Here is a 6,940-nt window from a genome sequence, read left to right as displayed (position 1 = left end):
CCTCTGGGCCTGTGATGGGAGGGGCTGCTGCAAAGGTCTTTGATGTGCCTTGGGGACTTTTTCTCCATTGTCTTGGGGATTAACATTCAGCTCCTTGTTATTTATGCAAATTTCTTCAGAGGGCTTGAATTTCTCCTGAGAATGCATTTTTATTTTCTATTGCATCATCAGGCTGCAAATTTTCCAAACTTTTATATTCTACTTCCTCCTGAATGCTTTGCTGCTAATAAATTTCTTCTACCAGATACCCTAAATCACCTCTCTCAAGTTCAAGCTTCCACAGATCTCTAGGGTAGCAGCAAATACTAACAGCCCCTTCACTAAAGCATAGCAGGAGTCACCTTTGCTCCAGTTCCTGACAAGTTCCTCATCTCCATCTGAGACCATCTCAGCCTGGACTTCATTGTCTACATCACTATCAGTACTTTGGTAAAATTATTCAACAAGTCTCTAGGGAATTCTAAACATTCCTATATGTTTTTCTCTTCTGAGCCTTTCAAGTCTCTAGGAAGTTCCTAACTTTCTCACATTTTCCTGTCTTCTTCTTAACCCTCCAAACTGTTCCAACCTCTGCCTGTGACTCAGTTCCAAACTTGCTTCTACATTTTTGGGTATCCTTATAGCAGCACCCCACCCCCTCAGTACCAATTTACTGTATTAGTCCATTATCACACTGCTATGAAGAAATGCCTGACACTGGGTAATTTATAAATAAAATAAGTTTAATTGAATCACAGTTCTGCATGGCTTGGGAGCCCTCAGGTAACGTACAATAATGGCAGAAGGCACCTCTTCACAGGGTGGTAGGATAGGAGAGAGAAGTGCATAAGAAAGTGGGGAAAAGCCTCTTATAAAACCATCAGATCTCTTGAGAACTCACTATTTTGAGAGCATTATGGGGGAACTGCCCCCATGACCTAATGACCTCCCACGAGGTCCCTCCCCCATCACCTGGAGTTACAATTTAGATTACAATTCAACATGAGATCTGGGTAGGGGCACAGAGCCAGACTGTATCTCTGGCTCTGCCACATTCAGACTCCCCTTTAGTTGTACCTTTTCCTTTTAATATTCTCCAGCTTCTCACAATCTAAACTCCTTTTCAGCTTAACCTGTAAAACCCGCCAGCTTTTCTCTATTACATAAGTCCACTAATTTTCTTAATAAAAACTTGATTAGTTTACTCTTTCTTTTATGTGTGTATTACTTATCATCCTCACAAGACTGTAAGTAGATCGTATGATCTTTGAGAGTGGAAATTCCAACTATGTTGTTTGCTATGGTATTGTAATCTTATCACAGTGCCTGTCATAAAGTATTTGATAAGTAAATGAATATTTGCCTAAAGAAGGAGAAAAAAATTAATGAATCTACATTTTTCAAACGAAGAAATTGAAGCTTAGAGAATTAAATTTTTTTCTTCCTAATATTAAGCCATTATTTTCTCATTAACTTAATATATATGTGTGTTTTAAACATTTCTCTTATTATTGCAAAGAAAGAATATGTTCCCCATAACTTCAGAGGGCAAATTTTTTTTAATCTAGCTATCATATAAGGGACCTGTCAATTGTATTCAGACATAGTAAGTTAGAATCCCTTCTTATATATTGTCTTGTAAGTCACATTGATGACTTTAAGCTTCATACTAAGGACGACAAGTCACCAAGTTGTTTTGTTGGAAAACAATGTGATTGGATATGCTCAAATGAAAATATACTTTTATCTTGTGGAATATTGGACTAGATGACCTCTGAGATTTATGCCAAAACTATGGTCCATGATTAGGTGACTTTAAATTTTAAATATTCAGTTAGTATTATTTTAATATTCAACTTGGGGAAATTAACAACAATGATTTGTGTGTCTGTTTTCTGATAGAATACTATGTTTGCAGGCAAATAGCATGAGTTCCAAATGGGATTTTTGAAATTGTGTCATGTTTTTAAAAATTCTATTAGCATATCTAAAATACAGCAAGGTTCTGACAGAGACTTTGAGAGATTCATTTGAAATTCTAGTCCATGAAACGTATTGCACCATGTGGTAGGGAAGTGTATCGTGTATTTTTGCCCATTTTCTAGAACCTGTGTGTAAAAATATATCATGTATGAAATTTAATATGTCTACTGCATATTAGATTGTATACAAAGAAAAGCAATAGTATGTAGAAGATTTTACTTCAATAATGAACTAAATTTTTTCCTCTTCTGTGTCTTGTTGTAGATGGCTTTTTTGTGTGTATCACCAAAGGCTTCTCAGCTCAGAGATCTTTGACACTCTCTCATCCAAGAATGATCCTACTCTCCACAGGTCACCCTTTATCATATTATTCATTTTTATTATGTTTATGAAACTATTTTCTATTTCAAGATATTTGTTTATCTTTCTCCCCTTGTAAATTCAATGAGAGCATTGAACTCATCTGTTTTGTTTCCATTATATAATCCTAGTACTTAAAGTAGTTCTTCCTGATTCACAAGAATATATTCGTGAACAAATGAAAGACCAAATCAACCATTATGTTGTTATAAAATCTCATTTCAAATCTTAGTTTTGCCACTTATTAGTTATAAGACTTTGATCAAACCACTTAACCACGCTAGGCCTGGGGATTCCCAGTTAACTTAAAGGCAAAATTCCTTCACAGTATTGTTTTAGTGCTAAAATAAGATAATACATACAAAAATACATGTCAAACAATAACAAATAAATTAAAATTTACGAAATCATGACTGACATCTTACTGAAGAAAATCATTTACTATTAAGAAAGTTTCTGAAATAATTTGAAAAAAAAGTAAATAATTATTCAACTCACACATAAACAAAGTATATAGGAAAAATTAATTCAAATGTATTCTACCAATCAAATTTGACTGTTTCATAATGAGGCTGAGCATCTCTACTGACAAAATAAGCAGAAACTAGGATATTCAAGCCTAAAATTGAAATTGGTACCTGGAGACATTGATGTATGTCATTTTTCCATTCTTTATTTATTTTATTATTATTATTTAAATTATACTTTAAGTTCTAGGGTACATGTGCACAAAGTGCAAGTTTGTTACATAGGTATACACGTGCCATGTTGGTTTGCTGCACCCATCAACCTGCCATTTACATTAGGTATTTCTCCTAATGCTATCCCTCTCCCAGTCCCCCACCCCCTAACAGGCCCCAGTGTGTGATGCTCCCCGCCCTGTGTCCAAGTGTTCTCATTGTTCAGTTCCCATCTATGAGTGAGAACATGCAAGTGTTTGGTTTTCTATCCTTGTGATAGTTTGCTGAGAATGAAGGTTTCCAGCTTCATCCATGTCCCTGCAAAGGACATTAACTCATTGTTTTTTTATGGCTGCATAGTAATCGATGGTGTATATGTGCCACATTTTCTTAATCCAGTCTATCATTGATGGACATTTGAGTTGGCTCAAAGTCTTTGCTATTGTGTATAGCGCCACAATAAACATAAGTGTGCATGTGTCTTTATAGTAGTATGATTTATAATCCTTTGGGTATATACCCAGCAATGAGATTGCTGTGTAAAATGGTATTTCTGGTTCTAGATCCTTGAAGAATCACCACACTGTCTTCCACAGTGTTTTAACTAATTTACACTCCCACCAACAGTGTAAAAGTATTCCTATTTCTCCACATCCTCTTCAGCATCTGTCCTTTCTTGACTTTTTAATGATCACCATTCTAACAGGTGTGTGATGGTATCTCCTTGTGGTTTTAATTTGCATTTCTCTGATTGCGAGTGATGATGAGCATTGTTTCATGTGTCTGTTGGCTGCATAAATGTCTTCTTTTGAGAAGTGTCTGTTCATATCCTTCACCCACTTTTTGATGGGGTTGTTTTTTTCTTGTAAATTTGTTTCATTTTTTTTGTAGATTCTGTATATTAGTCCTTTGTCAGATGGGTAGACTGCAAAAATTTTCTTCCATTCTGTAGGTTGTCTGTTCACTCTGATGGTAGTATCTTTTGCTGTGCAGAAGGTCTTTAGTGTAATTAGATACCATGTCTATTTTGGCTTTTGTTGCCATTGTTTTTGGTGCTTTAGTCATGAAGTCTTTGTCAATGCCTATGTCCTGAATGGTATTGCCTAGGATTTCTTCTAAGGTTTTTATGGTTTTAGGTCTAATATTTAAGTATCTAATCCGTCTTGAATTAATTTTTGTATAAGGTGTAAGGAAGGAATCCAGTTTCAGCTTTCTACATGTGGCTAGCCAGTTTTCCCAGTACCATTTATTAAATAAGGAATCCTTTCCCCATTTCCTGTTTCTGTTAGGTTTGTCAAAGATCAGATGGTTGTAGATGTGTGGCATTATTTCTGAGGCCTTCTTTCTGTTCTGTTGGTCTATATCTCTGTTTTGGTACCAGTACCATGCTGTTTTGGTTACTGTAGCCTTGTAGTATAGTTTGAAGTCAGGTAGCATGGTGCCTCCAGCTTTGTTCTTTTGGCTGAGGATTGACTTGGCAATGTGTGCTCTATTTTGGTTCCATATGAACTTTGAAGTAGATTTTTCCAATTATGTGAAGAAAGTCATTGGTAGCTCGATGGGTTTGGCATTGAATGTATAAATTACCTTGAGCAATATGCCATTTTCACAATATTGATTCTTTCTACCCATGGGCATGGAAAGTTCTTCCATTTGTTTGTATCCTCTTTTATTTTATTGAGCAGTGGTTTGTATTTCTCCTTGAAGAGGTTCTTCACATCCCTTGTAAGACAGATTCCTAGGCATTTTATTCTCTTTGTAGCAATTGTGAATGGGAGTTCACTCATGATTTGGCTCTCTGTTTGTCTGTTATTGATATATAGGAATGGTTGTGATTTTTGCACATTGATTTTATACCCTGAGACTTTGCTGAGTTGCTTATCAACTTAAGGAGATTTTGGGTGAGACAATGGGGTTTTCTAAATATACAATCGTGTCATCTGCAAACAGGGACAATTTGACTTCCTCTTTTCCTAATTAAATAACCTGTATTTCTTTCTCTTGTCTGATTGCCTTGGCCAGAACTTCCAACACTGTGTTGAATGGGAGTGGGGAGAGAGGGTGTACTTGTCTTGTGCCAGTTTTCAAAGGGAATGCATCCCATTTTTGCACATTCAGTATGATATTGGCAGTGGGTTTGTCATAAATAACTCTTATTATTTTGAGATACATTCCATCAAAACCTAGTTTATTGAGATTTATAGCATGAAGATCTGTTGAATTTTGTCAAAGGCCTTTTCTGCATCTATTGAGATAATCATGTGATTTTTGTCATTGCTTCTGTTTATGTGATGGATTACATTTATCGATTTGTGTATGTTGAACCAGGTTTGCATCCCAGGGATGAAGCCTACTTGATCGTGGTGCATAAGCATTTTGATGTGCTGCTGGATTCGATTTGCCAGTATTTTATTGAGGATTTTTGTATTCATGTTAATCAGGTATATTTGTCTAAAATTCTCTTTTTTTGTTGTGTCTCTGCCAGGCTGTGGTATCAGGATGATGCTGGCCTCATAAAATGAGTTAGGGAGTATTCCCTCTTTTTCTATTGATTGGAATAGTTTCAGAAGGAATGGTACCAGCTCCTCTTTGTACCTCTGGTAGAATTTGTCTGTGAATCCGTCTGGTCCTGGACTTTGTTTTGTTGGTAGGCTATTAATTATTGCCTCAATTTCAGAGCCTGTTTTCGGTCTATTCAGAGATTCAGTTTCTTCCTGATTTAGTCTTGGGAGGGTGTATGTGTCCAGAAATTTACCCATTTCTTCTAGATTTTTTAGTTTATTTGTGTAGAGCTGTTTATAGTATTCTTTGATAGTACTTTGTATTTCTGTGGGCTTGGTGGTGATATCCCTTTTTTCATTTTTTATTGTGTCTATTTGATTCTTCTCTCTTTTCTTCTTTATCAATCTGACCAGAAGTCCATCAATTTTGTTGATTTTTCCAAACAACCAGCTTCTGGGTTCATTAATTTTTTTGAAGGATTTTATGTGTCTCTATCTCTGTAAGTTCTGCTCTGATCTTAGTTATTTGTTGCTTTCTGCTAGCTTTTGAATTTGTTTGCTTTTGCTTCTCTAGTTCTTTTAATTGTGCTGTTAGGGTGCCAATTTTAGGTCTTTCCTGTTTTCTCTTGTAGGCATTTAGTGCTATAAATTTCCCTCTGCACACTGCTTTCAATGTGTCCCAGAGATTCTGGTACATTGTGTCTTTGTTCTCATTGGTTTCAAAGAAAATCTTTATTTCTGCCTTAATTTCATTATTTACCCACTAGTCATTCAGGAGCAGGTTGTTCCGTTTCTGTGTAGTTGTGCAGTTTTGAGTTAGTTTCTTAATCCTGAGTTCTAATTTGATTGCACTGTGATCTGAGACACAGTTTATCGTGATTTCTGTTCTATTATATTTTCTGAGGAGTGCTTTACTTCCAATTATGTGGTCAGTTTCAGAATAAGTGTGATGTGGTGCTGAGAAGAATGTATATTCTGTTGATTTGGGGTACAGAATTCTGTAGATGTCTATTAGGTCAGCTTGGTGAAGTGCTGAGTTCTAGTCCTGGATATCCTTGTTAACCTTCTGTCTCATTGATCTGTCTTATATTGACTGTGGGGTGTTAAATTCTCCCATTATTATTGTGTGGGAGTCTAAGTCTCTTAGTAGGTCTCCAAGGACTTGCTTTATGAATCAGGGTGCCCCTGAATTGGGTGCATATATATTTAGGATAGTTAGCTCTTCTTGTTGAATTGATCCCTTTACCATTATGTAATGGCCTTCTTTGTCTCTTTTGATCTTGTTGGTTTAAAGTCTGTTTTATCAGAGACTAGGATTGCAACCCCTGCATTTTTTGACTTTCCATTTGCTTAGTAGATCTTCCTTCATCCCTTTATTTTAAACTTTGTGTGTCTGTGCACGTGAGATGGGTTTCCTGAATACAGCACACTGATGGG

Source organism: Mandrillus leucophaeus, unplaced genomic scaffold, assembly GCF_000951045.1.
Source record: "Mandrillus leucophaeus isolate KB7577 unplaced genomic scaffold, Mleu.le_1.0 Scaffold31, whole genome shotgun sequence".
NCBI classification, from domain to species: domain Eukaryota; kingdom Metazoa; phylum Chordata; class Mammalia; order Primates; family Cercopithecidae; genus Mandrillus; species Mandrillus leucophaeus.
The sequence above is the reverse complement of the archived record's forward strand: the minus strand, read 5'-3'. Positions refer to the sequence as shown.